At 48.1% G+C, this 20,934-nt stretch overlaps 1 protein-coding gene across 10 annotated transcripts in view; it reads left to right on the top strand.

The window, feature by feature from the left end:
* The first annotated feature begins 6,046 nt into the window (after positions 1-6,046).
* Positions 6,047-20,934, top strand: part of LOC138743180 (prolyl 4-hydroxylase subunit alpha-2-like) — a 100,679-nt gene continuing 85,791 nt past the window's right edge. For 4 of the 10 annotated variants that reach the window (XM_069898112.1, XM_069898110.1, XM_069898114.1 and 1 more), the window contains exon 1: positions 6,048-6,211. The gene's annotated coding sequence lies outside the window, so the exon portion shown is untranslated. Of the gene's footprint in view, positions 6,212-6,320; positions 6,422-20,934 lie in introns of those variants that run through there. The other 6 variants (XM_069898108.1, XM_069898115.1, XM_069898113.1 and 3 more) reach the window with 3 other exon arrangements.

Consider the following 20,934-nt stretch of genomic DNA (forward strand, 5'->3'; position numbering starts at 1 on the left):
TGCCTTGGCGAGTCTGTTGTCTATCTCATTGTCGATCCTTGCATCTGATGAAATGGTGCAGCCGAGATAGGTAAACTGGTTGACCGTTTTGAGTTTTGTGTGCCCGATGGAGATGTGGGGGGGCTGGTAGTCATGGTGGGGAGCTGGCTGATGGAGGACCTCAGTTTTCTTCAGGCTGACTTCCAGGCCAAACATTTTGGCAGTTTCCGCAAAGCAGGACGTCAAGCGCTGAAGAGCTGGCTCTGAATGGGCAACTAAAGCGGCATCATCTGCAAAGAGTAGTTCACGGACAAGTTTCTCTTGTGTCTTGGTGTGAGCTTGCAGGCGCCTCAGATTGAAGAGACTGCCATCCGTGCGGTACCGGATGTAAACAGCGTCTTCATTGTTGGGGTCTTTCATGGCTTGGTTCAGCATCATGCTGAAGAAGATTGAAAAGAGGGTTGGTGCGAGAACACAGCCTTGCTTCACGCCATTGTTAATGGAGAAGGGTTCAGAGAGCTCATTGCTGTATCTGACCCGACCTTGTTGGTTTGTGATGCTAGAAATCCAACGACAAACTCCACTGTTGAATGTGGCCTGCCCAACTCGGACCCAGAAGGTTGCATACTCAAGACCCATTCTCAAATGATGTGCACAAATTTTCAGCTGAGGCTTCTGAGCAGGGCTGAGGGGGTGCCACGTGTGCTGGAACCAAGATCTTATCCTGCTTTCTCATTTGAAAGAGAGGGATCGTGATCACATTTCAGCCAACATTCATACCTCGTGAAATATAATCTCTGGCCCTGACCATGATGTTGCTGGGAATGCGGTGTGTCTCGAGTGCTCATTATAGTTCCAATTGTCTTGTTTATCCACCCAGTCCTCTGGAACTGGAAGCCAGTGAAGGCACAAAAGCCAGGTTGCTAATGGGGAGCCAGACAGGAGAGAGGAAAGGACTGAGCAGGTGACATGCTGGGGTCAAGCTCAGCCCACTGTCATGCTGATTTTAATTTTGGTCCAGCACATTTGAGCATTGCAGTGCAGGAGTGATTCTCATTTCAAAATTGGTGCCGACGTGCTGAGCATTTCCAGAATGTTCTGCCTTTTATTTGGATGTCCCAAATCTGCAGTGATTTTTTTTGCATGTCCACATTTCTATACTGGTCAAGAAGGGCACTAAGCCGCCGAGACAAACTCTTCGAAGCCTCAGAACTACAATTCAGATTAAGAAAGGCTCTCAGCCCAAGTGCTGGCCACTTCTTATTTGTCTGAACGTGCAGTAATTCACGATTCTGTCAGGATAATAAATGAAGCGGCTTTCTACTACCACAATGTTTCTAAACGAATGGCCCATTTAAATCAGATTTCCGTCTATATAAGAGTTGGGACATTAACCAGCTGTAGAACTTTCCCCGCAATATCAAAATAAGAATTTACAATTACCACAATGTTTAATTAGTATTGAAAATAAATAAATTCAACACAGTGGATTTGCCAGTCCTTGTTTCAAGTTCAAGTTTATTATCATCTGGCTGTACATGCACAGTTTCTCCAGTCCACATACACCAGGGGTGGCCCACCTTTTGATTTATAATTTAGACGTACAGCTTTCAGCCCACGAGTATGTTCTGGGGGTGTAGGATCATTGGGACTCCTCCACCGAAATGGCCTGTTATCGTGCTGTATGTCTAAATTAAAAGGTTGGCCATTATAAAATTATTACAGGATGGTTCATTTTAATTCATCGAATATGGGAAAGTTCAATTTTCCATTTTCTTCCCCAAGGTGTATTGATGGAAGCTCCTATTCAAACATGACTGTCCTTCAAAATCTGACCCCAAAAACCACGTGTTTCACAATGCTGGGCAAAGTTATGATTCTCCCCGAAAGATCCACAGCAGATCCAGTTCCAGGTAGACTAGGGACAGACGAGGCTGTGTTACTGCTCCTTCCACTTCTCAATTCATCCTGTTGCAAAATTGCACTTCACTTTCAATGTTCCCTCGAAGCTAATGTACAGGAAGTTGTCTGCACTCCAAAACCAAGATTAATCTTATTTTACTTCAAGTTGACTTGTCAGATTATACCTGCACAATAAGAAGCCTTATCTACAAACAGTTCAGCACGTCTGTGCTGTGAGTCTGAGTGGTTGAGACTTTGGACTTCAAATCCTACGGGTCTCCCTGTGCAGGTTGGAACCCTGCTTGCAGTGATAACCACTTGGTGGCACAGTTAACATAGCAGTTAGCACGCCATTACAGCACCAGCGACCAGTGTTTGAATCCAGCGCTGTCTGTAAGGAGTTTGTACATTCTCCCCATGGATTTCTTCTGTGTACTCCAGTTTCCTCTCCCCTTCAAATAGCAATCAGGCTTGTTAAGTTAACTGGGTGTCATTTGGCAGCACAGGCTGAAAGAGCCTGTTACTGTGATGTATGCTATGCAGAGGAGATTTACCAGAATGTTGCCTGGATTGGAAAACAAGTCTTATGAGGCAAGGTTAGCAGAGTTGGGACTTTTTTCTTTAGAGCATAAAGATGAGAGGAAACTTAATAGAGGGCTACAAGATTATGAGAGGCATAGATAGGGTGGACAGCCAACGCATGTTTCCCAGGGCAGGATCAGCAAATGCCAAAGGATATATGTACAAAGTTATGGGAGGAAAATTTAGGGTAGACATCAGGGGCAACTATTTTCACACAGAGAGCAGAGGATGCCTGGAGTGCCTTGACATCCTTCCAGGGTGGTGGTGGAGGCTGAAATAATGGGGGCATTTAAGAGACTCTTGGATGAAAGAAAAATAGAGGGTTACAGGGTAGGGAGGGTTTAGTACCTTTATTTTAGGAAGGAATATATGGGTTAGCACAACATCGAGGCCTGAAGTCCTGTACTGTGTTGTATTGTTCAAAGACTAAATGTAAATTTTTAAAAAGTAATCTTTAACATTCGTGCAGCCTACTAAAGAGGGGAAGAGCACAGTTACATAGTACAGAGCAGTGGTTTTCAACCTTTTTCTTTCCACTCACATCCCACTATAAGTATTCCCTATGCCATCAGTGCTCTGTAAGGGATTGCTTAAGGTGGGATGTGAGTGGAAGGGAAGGTTGAGAATCACTGCCTCCCTGTTCCTGTGCAATTTCCCAGCATCTGAGAATCATCTAGCACCAAGCAAATGGTTTACTGGGCAACCTTCTGGATGCATTAGAACCATTGACAATGTAGAGATGGCAATATTTAATACACTGCAGTATTACCAGGAACATCATCGTTGCAAACTACTTGCATTCCATTTGCAGGATGGGCCAAGCAGTACACTCAGCCTTACCAACGTCCTCAGAAATGAAGCTTTCACAACCATGAAGTGAGCAGCAGTGGTGCAGTGAGAACTGCTGTCTGGAGGGTTTCCCATTTCCTCCCCCCCCCCCACCCCCCCCCCACCCCCCCCCCCCCCCATCAACGTGATCTACTGGGATTGTTGCCTGAATAAGGCACTCAAAATCAGTGAGGACCCCTTCATGTGGCATCTTTCAGCTGCTCCCATTGGGGAAGAGATACAGGAGTGTCAGAGCCAGGACCACCAGGCTGAGGATTAGCTTTTTCCCGCGGGCAGTGAGAATGCTGAACGACCCAAGGAACTGCTCCTACTAACAGTCCGAGACTCTCACATTCATGAAACAATGTTCATTGATTTGACTACGTGAATATTTCTCCTGCATGTGTATTGTTTTGTGTTATGTGCATCCGTGTTTTGCACTGAGGTTGTTCTTGTGCAATCAGATGACAATAAACTTGACTTGCTTCACACCAGAGCCCATGTTTAATTCTGACCTCATGCAAAGTACATGTTCTCCCTGTAACAGGGTGGGTTTCCTCCAAGTACTCTTTGTTTTCCTTCTGCAGTCTGAAGGTGTGCTGCCTGCAAAGTTAATTAGCTATCATCAACTGCCTCAAGCCTGCAGTTGAGTGAGGGTTGGGCGGAATTAATGAGCCCATTGGTGTGAATGAATAGTTGATGGTTCGTTTGGACTCTGTGGCCAAAGGATTTATTTTCATATTGTATGTTCCGACAAATATGAAGGACAATATTTCTGTCTAATTTGTTGCAAGTATATTTTTCCATTGGCAAACTCAGAGACTGTCCATTGTAAGCTTAGTGTGGCAACAAATTGAGTCTTACATATTTTCTCAGACAAAATCATATTCATGAGCCTGAAAACAAGAATTTCCAAACTCAGTGAGGGTTTCTTTCTTGCCGTTATCAGACTTATCAGTGGATCTTCTACTGAAGAAAGATGTTGCTCGTGCGTGGTTTTTAGTTGTACTTTTCTCTATACCTTGTACCACCTGTAACACCACTCCGGGCACCTGTAACACCACTCCGGGCACTGTTGCAAGCTATGTGCTGCTGGAGAAACTCAGAAAGTCAGACAGCGTCAAGGGGTGGAAATGGTCAGTCAATATCTCGTGTTGGGACCCTTTATCAGGACTTTGCATTCGAGCATCTGTAATCTCTGTGTGGCCCAGCACTGTTATTCAGATTTATTGTCCAAGTAAAACAAACAGTAAAATGCAAAAGTAAGAGTCCTTAAATGAGTCCCTGATTGAGTTTGCCATTGAGGAATCTGATGGTGGAGGGGGAGCAGCTGTTCCTGAACCTGGTCATGCAAGTCTTGTGGAACCTAGACCTCTTTCCTGATGGTAGCAGCAAGAGCAGAGTATGTGCTAGGTGGTGAGAATCCTTGACGATTGCTGCTGCTCTCCAACGGCAGCATTCCCCGTAGATGTACTCAACGGTGGGGAGAGATTTGCCTGTGATGTCCTGGGCCGTGTCCACTATGTTTTGCAGGTCTTTACGCTGGGGTTCCCCCATACTAGAACGTGATGCAACCTTCAGTACACTTTCCACTATCCATCTGTAGAAATTTGCCTGGATTCCAATGCCATACCAAACCTCTGTAAACTCCTGAGGAACTCGTGGTGCTGACGATACCATTAGGGTGTCAGCTCCAGGAAAGATCCTCTGAGACAAAGACCCCCCCAAGAACTGTGTTTCTACTACAATCACAGCACCTGAAGACTTTCCCCAAAATCAATTCACACCTTTTTTTAAACTCATCATATCCAATTAACACCTATTGTTTGTTGGTCTTGATTCCTCCCTCTCCCATTTTTCCCTCTTTCGCTCCCCAGTCCTTTTTTTTTCCCCAGACACCTGCTTATTCCTTGAAGGGCTCAGGGCTGAAAGGTCGCTAAATATCTTTACCTCCTGCGGACGCTGCGAAGCCGGCTGAGTTCCTCCAGCATTCAGGTTTTTGGGACGAGTTGACTTGCCTGGATAATTTGAAGCTTTCCCAAAATTGCAGCCCAGCACTTGAGACCCAAACGCCTTGGCATCAAAGTGCAGAGCGACCAGCGTTGGAATGGTACAACGGTGAAGGCAACAGGAGTCCTCCACTCTCCGGGACGCGCAACTTCTGCCAAGGAGAAGCTGTACCCCCTCCCCGGTCAGACCACAAAGGGAACACGCACACCATTGCCTCCAGAGACCGATTGGTCACAAATATATATGGAAGAGCGTTGCAAACCTCTCGGATTCATTCAAGTGGAGCTCTCGCCAAGGCAGACCTGAAGCCCAGCGGCTGAGCTGGTTTAACAAGATGCTAAACTGCCAGCTCGGCATAGACGACACTGAAGCAACTCGGAGCAGTGAAGGGCACGCAAAATCCAATGGGTAGTGCCAGCTTCCAAGACAAGATGTGAACAGCAATGGCAATGACCTTCACATGCAGACCCAATTCAAGTCAGCTCTTCCAAAATCTCCTCCTTCAGCACACCCTCCTCCACCTCCAGTTTCAATGCAAGACATCCGACAAGAAACAATGCAATTCAAATGATCCGCGCCTTTCCCAGCGCCCAGGGTCGGGGGTCCCTGCATGAGGAGCCGACCTGCACACGCTCTTGTTGGATTGCAGGCCGGGATTACTCGGAGGATTGTGGCATTGGGAAGGCGGATCACCACGTGGCAGATGAGAGGGTTCGAGAAATGTTAGAATCACCGACAGAGAGCGAGAGGGGGCGGTGGGTGGGACCTTGCGGAGCATTCCGGCACCAGGCGAGCCGGGCTCCGGGACTGAGCGCGGTGCCCTGCGTCTGTAAAGCCGTGGACGAGGAAAAGCAACTGCTTTGAAAGCTTAAGCGGGGCTTCGGCGCAGTCAGAAGTGCGGGAGGTGGCGGTGAGTCCTGCCCGAGCCCCCCTCTCCTCTCCTCTCCTCCCCTCCCTCCTGTCCACCTGTCTGAACTGCCACCAGGAGCGCCGTCTCTCCCTCCCCGTGTCGCTCGCACCTGTGCGGGGGTCGGGGCTGAGAGGCGCCGGAGAAGGTGGGGGCTTTGTCATGTTCCGATAGGAAACCCGACCTGAGGCTTCACCTCCTCCAGAACTGCTGGTATTTAATCCTCGCATTAAATGTGCAGTTGTCGCCTCTGTTCCCCCTTGCTCTGATGTTTATTTCTTATGCGGGAGCGTGGGTGAGGGAGGAGGAGGAGGGAGAGGGTAGGGGCTGGGGGGGTGGGGGTAGGAGGCTGGGGGGGTGGGGGTAGGAGGCTGGGGGGGTGGGGGTAGGAGGCTGGGGGGGTGGGGGTAGGAGGCTGGGGGGGTGGGGGTAGGAGGCTGGGGGGGAGGGGTGGGGGTAGGAGGCTGGGGGGGAGGGGGGGAGGGGGGGAGGAGGGGGGGAGGGGGGAGGAGGGTGGGGAGGGGGTAGGGGGGAGGAGGGTGGGGGTGGGGGTAGGGGGTAGGGGCTGGGGGGTAGGAGGCTGGGGGGGTAGGGGGCTGGGGGGTAGGGGGCTGGGGGGGTAGGGGGCTGGGGGGGTAGGGGGAGGGGGTGGGGGTAGGGGGCTGGGGAGGAGGGGGTAGGGGCTGGGGGGTAGGGGGCTGGGGGGTAGGGGGCTAGGGGGGAGGGGGTAGGGGGCTAGGGGGGAGGGGGTAGGGGGCTAGGGGGGAGGGGGTAGGGGGTGGGGGGGAGGGGGGTAGGGGCAGAGGGGAGGGGATAGGAGGGTGAGGGGGAGGAGGAGAGGGAAAAGGGGTGGGCAGTGAAGGTGGGTGGATGTGAGGGTGTATGTGTGAGGGGGGGTGGGGAAATTATGTGTGGGTAGGTCTGAGGTGCTGAATTGTTCTAATAGGGATTGTCTGTAGCCTAAGGGGTAGAAATTTACAGCCAGTAACAGTGCTGGGCTGTGTCTGTGCTCAGAGTTAGCTGTGCAGATATTTGGATCATTTTTTGCAAGCTTTTTCCAGCTGTACTGGAGTGGAGATGGATAAATTCAGGAATGAGTCCACAAGTACAGTCTGATCACTGAATTACTGACAAGCTGCAGGGAGACCATTGGATTTTGTACTAGTAAATTACTTGAAGTATCTCAGATTGCCTTGATCACGGGAGCTCTTTCCCTACTGGCTGTGTTCCATAATATTTGAAGTGTCATCCACTACAACTCCCCATCCATGCACCTTTAACGTCAGAGTGAGCATCAGTTGCCGACAGACGGATTTTGATGTCAACAGTGGTCCTGAGTCTTTTGATTTGGGTGGTCATGGGGGAGGTGTGGAGACAAGATGGTGGAGTTGGGTTTCCATGCTGTATGTTACACACTTGTCGAGATTGGTTTTGTTTTCTCTGCTCAGGTACTTCTTTAAGTGAGCCAGTCCCTAATGATTCTGCCCTCGAAAGGAAGGCTGGATTGAAAATGTAGTAAACCCAGAGGAAATTGCCCCAGATCATTGCATCCCCTGATCTGTGCAATTCCCACCAAACCCCTTTGCTCCATTGTTACAAAGATTTTTAAAAACCACCCCTCCCAGTATGGTTATAAGAGTACAATTGTCACATACAGTGAGGAACAATGAAAATCTTTGTTGTTGTGTGCTATCCAAGCAAGTCAGGCCATTGCTGTATAGCAGGTGATGCAAGAATAAAACAAAAGTGTAGGGTGGAGTGTTGCATTGAGTCACCAGATGAGGGGGGGGGGGGCAGAGGAAAAGACAGTGAAAACAGGACACAGGAATCATCTTTTACCAAAGAGAGGTAAACAGCAGGGAAGAAACTATCCTCAAATCTGGTTTGTGTTTTAAAGCTCATGTATGTTCTGCCCTGACCGAAGTAGGGAGACAAGGGTATGTTTGGAGTGAGATGGTTTCCTTAATACGTTGACAACTTTCTTAGGACAGTGGGAGGTGTATACAGAGTCAATGGAGGGGAGCTTCATTTGTGTGATGGCCTGAGCAGAGATGTTAGTTTGGAAGTAACATGGTTATGGAAACGGGTGAGGAATGGCTCAGGGAGTGTCCAATCATTGCATGAATGTCAGGGTTGTTGAAGTGTCTTTTGAGTTGACACATTTCAACTGAAGTAGGTTACCATGTACTGAGTAGTCAGATTATTGTTGGTAAAGTGCAGGTGACCGGGGGACCAGGACCGAGAGGACAGTCTTGTGCTTTGCATTGACTAATTATTTTCTGTCAGTGGGCTAATTAATATTTGAATGGATTGCTGAACAAGATGGGGCGTCTGACATCTGGGCAGATGTGTCTGTGTACTGCACTGTAAATTCTGCAGCATTCTAAAGCTTTCTTCAAAACATCATCTTGTAATCTCATCGTGAAATAAACCAGTTTTCGATGGAACGTGTGAAATTAAGGAGGATAACGAATGGAGTTGGGGCAAGAGGTAGGGGTTGTGGAGGCGTAAGGCATTAAGTTGAGAGTGGGTTGGGACCTGGAGCCTGGGGAAGGCTGACAAATTCTTATACTGTAGATGCTTTAAAGCTAAAGAGACCAGGGGGGGTGATAGCATTCGGGACGTTGCAGATATTGACCCATCAAATAATAAGCCAGGGATTCGGGGGCATTTGCACAGTTTCATTCTTTGTTTACATTTCTTTCTTTTGCGTACATATTCTTCTTAAGTACAGTTTTTATTTTGCACTACCAATAAGTAGAAATTCTGCATGGCCCACGGGAGAAAGAATCTTGGGGTTGTATGTGATGTACTCTGACAATAAATGTGAACTTGAAAACAAATTTTCCTCATTTTGTAAAGCAGGACCTGCAGGACATGAATCATTAGTCAGGCTCAGCTCTCTCCCACTTTCTTCCTGAGCCCCAGGCACTTGGCTGCAGAGGTGATCCTGATGTACCCTCTGAGCTTGTGCATGGTAGATGACCAAATGAGTCATTTGACCTCCATAGCATGTCACCATGGTGTTACCAGGTAATCCTGGAGTACCGTTAATTCAGTTATATATTTCAAAGTTCTTCCTGTCAAACGTGTGCATGTGTATTTGCCAAACAAACCAAACCATTGGGCATTTAAAAGTAGAAAAATGTATTCCATGCGTATATCTTGCAATGAAGTTGACCATTAAAATCCAATGAGCTTGTGTTTTGAGACATTTGAAAATCAGTTGTCGCTTCTGATGAAAGCTGAACTGGCGTTTTCCTGAAACCGTTTGCATTCGGGTGCTGATGGGTATGTCATGTATTGCTTGGGTTAAAGTGCCGAGATGTGGGGCATCTGAAGAGCGATCTGGATGTTGGGCAAGACTCCACAAACTAGGTGCAGCTGCTGAGTACACCCGACAAAATCTCCAGCAATTAATGGTCGGGTAATTTTAGTCAACTCTGCAAACTCTTTTGAGAATTGATGTCATGTTTTGGCACAACCTTTGGAGTTGCGTTTCAGTTAACTAAGTAGTTCACGGGGGTCAGCAGAATTCTGAGATTCTTGTGTGCAGTTAGTCATGACAGAGTATGCTTTTCTCCCAATTTTTTTTTGTTCCGGGAAAGATTTTCAATTCCAAAGTGCCTTTCTCAAACTTGCAGCATTCCAAAGTGCTTGAAGCCAATAAAATCCATTTAAATGTCTAATGAATCAGAAATTTTAGCAGCTAAATTGTACATCTTAAATTTCCTCAAGTAGTAATAATAATAATAATAACAATTACAGCACGGAAACAGGCCATTAGGCCCTTCTAGTCCGCACCGAACCAAACACCCCTTTCTAATCCCACCTCCCTGCACAATGCCCATAACCCTCCATCTTCCTCTCATCCATATACCTGTCCAACCTTTTCTTAAATAATACAATTGACTCCGCCGCCACTATTTCTCCCGGAAGATCATTCCACACAGCTACCACTCTCTGAGTAAAGAAGTTCCCCCTCCTGTTACCTCTAAACCTCTGCCCCTTAATTCTTAACTCATGTCCTCTTGTTTTAATCTTTCCTCCTCTTAACGGAAATAGTCTATCCACATCCACTCTGTCTATCCCTTTCATAATCTTAAATACTTCTATCAAATCCCCTCTCAACCTTCTACGCTCCAAAGAATAAAGACCCAATCTGTCCAATCTCTCCCCATACTCCAGATGCTTAAACCCAGGCAACATTCTGGTAAACCTTCTCTGCACTCTCTCCACTCTGTTTATATCCTTCCTATAATTAGGCGACCAGAACTGCACACAGAACTCCAAATTAGGCCGCACCAACGTCTTATACAATCTCAACATCACCTCCCAACTCCTATATTCCATGCAATGATTGATAAAGGCCAGCATACTAAAAGCCTTCTTCACCACCCTATTCACGTGAGTTTCTACCTTCAGGGAACGATGTACCGTCACTCCTAAATCTTTCTGCTCTTCTGTATTCCTCAATGCTCTCCCATTTACCACATATGTCCTATTCTGATTCTTCTTACCAAAATGAAGCACCTCACACTTATCAGCATTAAATTCCATCTGCCATTTTTCAGCCCACTTTTCTAAGCAGCCCAAATCCCTCTGCAATCCTAGAAAACCTTCTTCATTATCCACTATTCCACCTATCTTAGTATCGTCTGCATATTTACTAATCCAATTCACCACCCCATCATCTAGATCATTAATGTATATAACGAACAACAATGGGCCCAATACAGATCCTTGAGGCACACCACTGGTCACCGGCCTCCAACCTGACAGACAATTATCCACTACCACTCTCTGGCCTCTCCCTTTCAGCCAATGTTCAATCCATTTGACTATCTCAAAATTTATACCTAAAGACTGCACCTTCCTAACTAACCTTCCATGTGGTACCTTATCGAAGGCCTTACTGAAGTCCATATAGACAACATCCACTGCGCTACCCTCATCCACATTCCTAGTCACCTCTTCAAAAAATTCAATCAGATTGGTCAAACATGACCTTCCTCCCACAAATCCATGTTGAGTACTCCTGATCAGACCCTGTCTATCCAGATGTTTATAAGTACTATCTCTAAGAATTTTCTCCATTAATTTACTTACCACAGACATCAAACTTACAGGCCGATAGTTGCCAGGCTTCCTCCTTGAACCCTTTTTAAATAACGGAACCACATGCGCAATGCGCCAATCCTCCGGCACTATCCCCATATCTAATGACATTCGAAAAATTACCGCCAGAGCCTCTGCTATTTCCTCCTTCACTTCTCTCAATGTCCTGGGGAAGATCCCGTCTGGTCCTGGAGACTTATCCACCTTTATATTCTTCAAAAGCCTTAAAACTACACCTTTTGTAATCTCTATATTCCCCATATTTACCCAATTTGCTTTTTTTATCCCACATCTCCCAATATCCTTCTCCTTAGTGAATACCGAAGAAAAGAAACTGTTCAATATCTCCCCCATTTCTCTAGGTTCCACACACAGTTTTCCACTCTGATTTTCTAAGGGACCAATTTTGTCTCTAGCTTTCCTCTTACCATTAACATATTTGTAGAACTCTTTTGGATTTGTTTTCACCCTGCTTGCCATAGTTTTCTCGTACCTTCTTTTAGCTTTCCTAATTCCTCTCTTAAGATTCCTCTTACATTCAATGTATCTTTCAAACATCTCCTTAACTCCATGCTTCTTATATCTAATGTACGCCTCCCTTTTTCTTCGAACCAAGTTTCCAATATTCCTTGAAAACCACGGCTCTCTCAAACCTTTTGCCCCTCCTTTTAACCTAACAGGAACATAAAGCTTTTGCACTCTCAAAATCTGATCTTTAAAAGACTTCCATCTCTCTACTACATCCTGCCCATAAAACAAATTGTCCCAATGCACACCCTGCAAGTCCTTTCGCATCTCCTCAAATCTAGCTTTTCCCCAATCAAAAACCTCAATCCTTGGTCCTGATTTCTCTCTTTCCATAATGACATTGAAGCTGATGGCATTATGATCACTGGACCCGAAGTGCTCGCCAACACTAACCTCCGTCACTTGACCCATCCCATTTGCCAACAGTAGATCTAACACTGCTCCTTCTCTGGTCGGCACCTCTACATATTGTTGTAAAAAACTATCTTGCACACATTTCACAAACTCTAACCCATCCATTCCTTTCACAGAATGTGTTTCCCAATCTATATGTGGAAAATTAAAATCTCCCATAATTACAACCCTGTGCTTATCACAAATATCTACTATCTCCCTACAGATTTGCTCCTCTAGGCCTCGGTCCCCTCCGGGTGGTCTATAATACACCCCTACAAGTGTAACCTCTCCTTTCCTACTCCTCAGTTCCACCCAAATAGCCTCCGTGGATGTGCCCTCTAATCTATCCTTCCTAGGCACCGCTGTAATATTTTCCCTGACAAGCAATGCAACCCCACCTCCTCTTGCCCCTCCGACTCTATCACACATTTTGAACATAATATTTAAAGGAGCTTTGTCAAATATTGACATGGATATGTAACATGTGCCACATCAGTTTCACCTCTCATCTGAAGAACGTATCTCTGACCATGCGCCTCTCCCTCAACTCTGCATTAATGTGGCAGCCTGTACCGGGAACAAGGATTGAATGAGAGTTTATTGTCGTACAAGTACAATATACAGATGCAATGAAAGTGTTACACTTGCTGCAGCTTCCCATTTTCAGACAGGTAATGAGTCTGCAAACTGGGAAGAATTATCCGGATGCAGATTTGAATCAGAGTTTGATGGAATTAACCCTTTGGACTCCATGTCCTGGTTTTCAGGAGGCCTATTTCAGGTGGCCAGAATACCCCAACGTAAAGCCGCATATTCTACCTGAATGTGGCTGTCAGGAGGCCACATGAAAGAGCCTGACGCGGCTTGGAGGAGTACTCACCAACCCGCCCCCGCCCCGCTGCAGGAGCCGGAGTGCATTCTGAGGCGCCTCTTCTGCAGCTGTCCCTTTCGGGTGGACAGCGCAACGCTTTCAGGGCTGCCACCTGAACGACCATTCCACAAGTCTGTATCTGCTTCTGCAGGCGCATTCTTGGTGGAGAATGCACCTGAAAGCAGCTAGGGACTACCAACAAGCGCGTATACTCTGTATCCCCATTTTCTGGGACTGGTTTTGGACCCAACCACCAGCTGGTTTGTACTGATGTTTGTACTGCAGTTTACCCATGGACCCAGAGCGGAGAGTATATTGTGAAAGGTTATGAATGGCTGGAGTCCAAAGGGTTAAAATTATTCCCACATGGAGGAGATCCACTTTTCATCAGTGGAAAGAATTACCATGTACATTCGACTGGACTAATTTGCTTGGTTTGGATTAAAGTTACCACATAGTTGCTTGGCAGTCTGTAAATGTGGCTCGACGGCTATGGCTGAGAGGGGTCAGGATCTGAATGTGCGCAGAAGATTCAAACCAACTGAAGCTGAGGGAATCTGCAGAGTTGTGTTTTATTCCCAACCATTCATCATAGAAAATACAGACATCTCCTGTGTTTATGGCAGTTTCCAATAGTGGCATTTTGCCCTTGGAAAATTCACAAATCATTGCGAAAACCTCTAAGGTGCAGAATAAAAATTCTGTCTCCAGGGTGAGATCACTGGTTATGTACATTATTTATAATTGGATTTGAATTCTTCATTGTCAAAATGTACCAAGCTACAGTGATAGTTTTGCTCTCCAGGCAAGTCATCTGCTATTGCAGATAGTTCAGGAATAAAAACATAGTGTTCCATAAAAGGAAAGGATTAAAGAGAAAAGTAATTAAATAGTGCAAGGCTTCATCTTGTACAAATAGGAAGTTTATACAAGAGTCTGGAAATTGCCCTGGAATCTCAAGGTGCAAGTTTTCAAAATCGTGCATCCTCTGCCCGAAGATGAGAGTGTGACTAGGATGGGGTGTGTTATTTAACATCTTGGCTGCTTTCCTGAGATAGAGTCAGTGAAAGGCAGGCTGGTTTGTGTGGTGATGCGAGCTGCACTCCCAACTCCTTACAATTACTTGTAGTCTTGTGCAGAGCAGAAACTTCTCAGCTCCTCCACCTTGGATTTCATTTGGGAATCTTCTTTTCCGAGAAGGCACAATAATAGCTGTCCTTGTATTGACCTATAACTCAACCAAATTGTGTAAATTTGGATCTGGTTTGTATTTGTCTGGATCAGGTATGAATCAGACGAAGTATGAAAACTGGGTCACTGACGTTTAGAGGCTATAGGTATGTCTAAATTCTCTTTCAGCCTCTGGTGGGAGGGAGCAATAGGGCTCAAATCATTCAGTGTCGGTGGTTTTGCTGCTGCGCTCTCTCTCTCTCTCTCTCTCTCTCGGATCATTCCTGTGAACTGCTCAGCCTCAATTCTTTGGGATTATCTTGTAAAGGTACAAGGTCACATTTAGAATGTAACATACATGAAATTCTTTAACTTTTGTCAACTGTAAGGCAGACAGAGATTCACCATTTTGACTGGTGCCCCTCACAGAAACCTGGTGTTCCTTGGCAGTCTCCCCACCAAGTTCTGAGCCTGCTTAACTTCTGCGATCAGACCATCTCCGGCATATTCATGCTATTATGATAATCAGTGCAACTAAACTGTACCAAGGGAAGCTGTTCTAGAAAGCTAATTCACTGCTGTGGTGGGTGAGTGTCTTGCCATGAATCCCAAGCTCCCAAATAAAGTTTGATCAAGAGCTTGTCTCCTTGCTGGACCGTGTTCACTTCCTCGGTATCGTTATCCTCCTGCATGCGCAACAATATTGACTGACTGTAGTCAACGTAAGCATGTTTTCTTATTGCCTGCAATGGCTGAATGTATGACAGAGCCCAATATTCCCATTAGTGCTCGAGGCCAAAGATAAATTTTACCTTTGCAGGGTGTTCAGGTATGAAACAGTTAAAAGACTGTTCAAGCAAAACAAGGCACAAGAGTCCATTCCATTTCTTTTATAAGCTGTATTTATGATGTGGGATTCAGCTAGTGGAACTTCCTTTGCTTGTACAGTAATCCACTTTGATCCATTAGTGCTGTTTAGTCGAGGGTACTGTGATATGTTACTGTGACATTATGTATTTTGCTAATGTCTTTGCTGTTTCGGGTCATTCTGGAGTGAATGAATGGGGTGGTTTGTCTGTACTGGATGAACCAGGTGGTCCAAGTCTTTCAGTTTCACGTGTGTTGATGAAGCAAGACGAGTCGAGCAAAATGGCTGGAAAAATCAATCATGTAATAGCCGATACCATGTAAAAGTTGAACCCCTATTTTTGGCCCCAAAATCTGTTATTTTCTATATATCACATGTAAAATTTCCCCCCCCCCCCTTTATTTTTTGGCCCAACCACTCGCCCTCCGGAGTTCCCGACGCCTCAACTGTGGACAATTGTCTCGGCCCCAGCTGTCCACCCATTGGATCTCCTGATGCCTCGAATGCGGACTTCCCACCTGGTACCACCTGCCCATCTGAGCTCCCAATGCCCTGACCATGGACTCTCACCAAGGCCTCTGCCACCGGCTCACCAGAGCTTCCAATGCCTCAACTGCTGTTTCTCACCTAGTCCCTGGCTGCCCGACCACAGATTCTCGCTAAAGCCCTGGTCACCCACCCTCCGGAGCTCCTGAACGTGAACGTTCCACCCAGTCCTGGCCACCTGCCCCCAATGCCTCGAACAATGCAGGCACTCACCGTGCCTAAAAATTGGTCCACACAATTACACAATTGTATACAGTAATCAGCCTCCACGGTGAAGAAAGTGTTTATGGAGGAGACACCTTTTCAAGTAATTTCCTTGCTAAATTTAGATTTAGATGCTTGTATGGGGAAAAAGTCTCTAGCCATTTTGGTCTGGAAGCCAGATGCTGTTCAAAGTGAATCAAGATTTAAATTCCTCAGATGTTATAGCTACAATTTTAATGTCTTTTGTGTTGTTATTTCTGCACTAATCCATCACTTGGACCTGACAGGGAGGAAGAAGCAATTTGGTGTTAACTGAGAATCAGTTGCGCAGCTTGTAGTTGACGTTGGCCTCTTGAAGCTCTCCAATGAGAATTTTTAAAATATCCGCAAGAAACAGATTTGTATCCAGATAGAGTGGATGAAAGAAACGTAATGTTTTGCTACCTAATGGAGCATTTCGAGATGAGTTTCTTGAAATGGACTGGTAATCAAAATTTTGCATTGTTTAATTCTGACAAAACATTAAATAAAAATTGCCCGAGTTTTAACTTTTCGCACATCCCTGATCGAAATAAAACATTTTAAAATTTGTTGGAGAAAGCGTACGGCGAGTTGGGGCTCAATTGAGGAGCTGATAGTGATCTTTAGGTCAGAATATCCCGTATAGCATTTTTCATTGTAGACCTGAGAGACTGTCACTCTGGTCAGTGGGGGTGTAATTGGGACGGAGTTGAACTTGAAAAGGGACTCCTTTCTACAGTGCAACATTTGGCTAATGTTTAACTTTGTACTGAGATATGTAATGCTATTTGCACAACCTTGATGTGTGCCAATTATTGTAAGATGGGCAGTGCTTCAGAAACATTAGATATCCTGATGTGGAGGAGGTTTCTTTCATTTAACTTGTCAACTGTTCAATTGATCTTGGATTCTTAGTCCTGCTTGTGTGATCGTGTCACTTCTCAGTTTCTGTAGCGTTGAGAGCTTAACTCGATATAAAAATAATTACATCATCTGTACAACTGGGAGTTTTTGCACTGATTTGTGAAGCAAAATAATGGATTTTTCCTGTGTATCTTCATTTAATCTGAAAATTTAAACTGTTGAATACCTGAAGGAGACGGTATCACCAACTGACTGTCAGTAGTTCTTAATCAGGTAGATTGGGTTTCAGGATGACACACTATCAATGACTCCAAAGACTGAGTGAGGAACGATATGGTTTAACACACATTAGCCTCAGCTCCATGTGCTCAAATGAATGGAAGGGGGTAGGGAAGTTGACCTTTATGCCCAGGTCACAGGGAGAGGGGTTACAGTGGATCAAGTCCTCGGTGGGCGGGCCAGCCACTTATATATTTTCCCCTGCAACCGTGTCTGCCTGTCCCGCATCGGACTTGTCAGCCACAAACGAGCCTGCAGCTGACGTGGACATTTACCCCCTCCATAAATCTTTGTCCGCGAAGCCAAGCCAAAAAAAAAAAAGAAAAATTAATATTGTATTTTTTTATTCTTGAGATGCAATCTGACTTTGGTCTTCTTTGGCTTGGCTTCGCAGACGAAGATTTATGGAGGGGGTAAATGTCCACGTCAGCTGCAGGCTCGTTTGTGGCTGACAAGTCCGATGCGGGACAGGCCTTACGATACTGATATCACCATTTCCTCACTCCTCTGTGCATTGTATAATGTGTTAATGAACAGGATGCCTAAGAAACCTTTTTCTTTGACTTGGATACCACAGATGGATAAAGCTTTGGAATCCAAGACTAGTTGTACCAAGATAAGAGTTCAAATCCAGTGAAAGCAACTGAGGAATTGAAATTTGACTCATTGAATACATTGAAAATAAAAAACTGACAACAGTAAATGTTATTAAACTGCTGGATTCTTGAAAAAACTCATTACATAATGAGTCTAAACTGGCTGGACTGAAGTTGGTTCCCCTTGAAGCAGAAGGGACACTTTAACTGATGTTAGTAAAATTATGAAATGGGTTAACACAGTGTATGGGAAGGACCAAGTTCCCAGAGGGAAGAAGCTAATAAATGGTGATGATCATGGATTTAAGTTGGATCTAATAATTAGAAAAGAGTTCATTTAAAAAAAAAAATAGCATTATTTCATTTAATAAATTGAGCATCTGGAATTCACTTTTAGAAATGAATTATAAATATGATGGGGACAGAAATAGAACTGCATTTATAAGATACTGGATGAGCATTTGTAAGCTTCAAGACCTAGTCTTAGCTGCACTGGATATGATAATGCCAGCTCTGGTATTGTAGATTTCTGATTTCACAAATCTGGATTTATCTCGACATCTTGTGGAGCAGCAGTGAAGAAAGGAGACCATTACTCAAGGCTGAAGTGGCATGTATGCCATCCATTGCATTGGCACAAGTTTTAAGTTCTGAGTACTCTTGACCAGGGATAGGACTGAGGTGCATAATACAGGTACATGATCCTTTATCCGGAACACTTGGGGGACGGTGTATTCTGAATTTTGGATTTATCTGGATTTCTGAAAGCCAGATTTAAGCCTACCCGACTCGCGCTGCCGGTCTCCCCCCTGGCCTGCCCGACTCGCGCTGCCGGTCTCCCCCCTGGCCTGCCCGACTCGCGCTGCCGGTCTCCCCCCTGGCCTGCCCGACTCGCGCTGCCGGTCTCCCCCCTGGCCTGCCCGACTCGCGCTGCCGGTCTCCCCCCTGGCCTGCCCGACTCGCGCTGCCGGTCTCCCCCCTGGCCTGCCCGACTCGCGCTGCCGGTCTCCCCCCTGGCCTGCCCGACTCGCGCTGCCGGTCTCCCCCCTGGCCTGCCCGACTCGCGCTGCCGGTCTCCCCCCTGGCCTGCCCGACTCGCGCTGCCGGTCTCCCCCCTGGCCTGCCCGACTCGCGCTGCCGGTCTCCCCCCTGGCCTGCCCGACTCGCGCTGCCGGTCTCCCCCCTGGCCTGCCCGACTCGCGCTGCCGGTCTCCCCCCTGGCCTGCCCGACTCGCGCTGCCGGTCTCCCCCCTGGCCTGCCCGACTCGCGCTGCCGGTCTCCCCCCTGGCCTGCCCGACTCGCGCTGCCGGTCTCCCCCCTGGCCTGCCCGACTCGCGCTGCCGGTCTCCCCCCTGGCCTGCCCGACTCGCGCTGCCGGTCTCCCCCCTGGCCTGCCCGACTCGCGCTGCCGGTCTCCCCCCTGGCCTGCCCGACTCGCGCTGCCGGTCTCCCCCCTGGCCTGCCCGACTCGCGCTGCCGGTCTCCCCCCTGGCCTGCCCGACTCGCGCTGCCGGTCTCCCCCCTGGCCTGCCCGACTCGCGCTGCCGGTCTCCCCCCTGGCCTGCCCGACTCGCGCTGCCGGTCTCCCCCCTGGCCTGCCCGACTCGCGCTGCCGGTCTCCCCCCTGGCCTGCCCGACTCGCGCTGCCGGTCTCCCCCCTGGCCTGCCCGACTCGCGCTGCCGGTCTCCCCCCTGGCCTGCCCGACTCGCGCTGCCGGTCTCCCCCCTGGCCTGCCCGACTCGCGCTGCCGGTCTCCCCCCTGGCCTGCCCGACTCGCGCTGCCGGTCTCCCCCCTGGCCTGCCCGACTCGCGCTGCCGGTCTCCCCCCTGGCCTGCCCGACTCGCGCTGCCGGTCTCCCCCCTGGCCTGCCCGACTCGCGCTGCCGGTCTCCCCCCTGGCCTGCCCGACTCGCGCTGCCGGTCTCCCCCCTGGCCTGCCCGACTCGCGCTGCCGGTCTCCCCCCTGGCCTGCCCGACTCGCGCTGCCGGTCTCCCCCCTGGCCTGCCCGACTCGCGCTGCCGGTCTCCCCCCTGGCCTGCCCGACTCGCGCTGCCGGTCTCCCCCCTGGCCTGCCCGACTCGCGCTGCCGGTCTCCCCCCTGGCCTGCCCGACTCGCGCTGCCGGTCTCCCCCCTGGCCTGCCCGACTCGCGCTGCCGGTCTCCCCCCTGGCCTGCCCGACTCGCGCTGCCGGTCTCCCCCCTGGCCTGCCCGACTCGCGCTGCCGGTCTCCCCCCTGGCCTGCCCGACTCGCGCTGCCGGTCTCCCCCCTGGCCTGCCCGACTCGCGCTGCCGGTCTCCCCCCTGGCCTGCCCGACTCGCGCTGCCGGTCTCCCCCCTGGCCTGCCCGACTCGCGCTGCCGGTCTCCCCCCTGGCCTGCCCGACTCGCGCTGCCGGTCTCCCCCCTGGCCTGCCCGACTCGCGCTGCCGGTCTCCCCCTGGCCTGCCCGACTCGCGCTGCCGGTCTCCCCCCTGGCCTGCCCGACTCGCGCTGCCGGTCTCCCCCCTGGCCTGCCCGACTCGCGCTGCCGGTCTCCCCCCTGGCCTGCCCGACTCGCGCTGCCGGTCTCCCCCCTGGCCTGCCCGACTCGCGCTGCTGCCTCTTGTCCCTCTTGCTGGATTTTGGAGCTTTCTGGATTTTAGATGTCGGATAAAGGATCGTGTACCTGTAATAACAGTTGCGTGCAGTTCCACCTTACCTCTAACACAGCCTTGCTCTGAGTGTTTTTATTAAAATATTTTGCAGAGCCACAATTGATCATGATACTCCACTTTTTAATTTATTCATCATTTAAAAAAATTTAAATCTTATTAAATTTAAATTTAGACATACAGCATGGTAACAAGCCATTTCAGTCCACGAGTCCGTGCTACCCAATTTATGCCCAATTAACCTACACCCCTGATCAATACATTTTGAACAATAGGAGGAAACTGGAGTCCCCAGGGAAAACCCATGCAGACATGGGGGAGAACATATCAACTCCTTACAGTCAGTGTGGGATTTGAACCCTGATCCTGATCACTGGCAGTGTAAAGGTGTGGTGCTAACTGCTACACCAAATGTCCTGCCCATGTAGTTTTTTTAAAACAATAACGGAACAAGAATACAATTTATAAACTTTTTAAAGACGTTTTTTAAAGGCTATCTTAAGTTTAGATTGAGTGAATGGTATGTATGGAACTTGGTCACGACCTGACCGAGACACACATTCAACCTCTGAACAAGTTCAGTCAAGAATAAGTGCATTCCAGCTCTGTGT

The sequence above is a fragment of the Narcine bancroftii genome, chromosome 9, assembly GCF_036971445.1.
Source record: "Narcine bancroftii isolate sNarBan1 chromosome 9, sNarBan1.hap1, whole genome shotgun sequence".
NCBI classification, from domain to species: domain Eukaryota; kingdom Metazoa; phylum Chordata; class Chondrichthyes; order Torpediniformes; family Narcinidae; genus Narcine; species Narcine bancroftii.